Raw genomic sequence first — 433 nt, 5'->3', positions numbered from 1 at the left:
TTCTGGATGTTCAGCTACAGTATGCAGTAATTATTTATACGATAGATTTAGTCCTGTGGTCTTATCTTGATCGTGTCCAGTCAAACCTCACGACGAACCTAATTATGGTAGCGTGGGGTCTGAAGTTCAAGAACCGAGTACAGCGATATTTGACATACTTTGGGAATTGAAAAAATCGTCTAATTTTTCTTCGGTTATCAAGGCTAGGCTATTTGGAAATTGATGACTTTGTAAATGAAATGATCGAAAAGGCTTATACTGTAGTTTAATGCTGGGAGACTGAAAGAGTATATCAGTCACGGAATCTGGATCAAGCTACAGCATTTTTTGCTATGTGGTGGAATGGTTGGGAATCTTTCATTTGACATAAGTAAAGAAAAACTTTCTTTGTTTTGATATAGAACAAGGTTTCAAAGTCAAGGATATAAGTGAT

The sequence above is a fragment of the Orbicella faveolata genome, unplaced genomic scaffold (genome assembly GCF_042242905.1).
Source record: "Orbicella faveolata isolate gen_17 unplaced genomic scaffold, um_ofav_v1 contig_24, whole genome shotgun sequence".
Taxonomy (NCBI): domain Eukaryota; kingdom Metazoa; phylum Cnidaria; class Anthozoa; order Scleractinia; family Merulinidae; genus Orbicella; species Orbicella faveolata.
The sequence above is the reverse complement of the archived record's forward strand: the minus strand, read 5'-3'. Positions refer to the sequence as shown.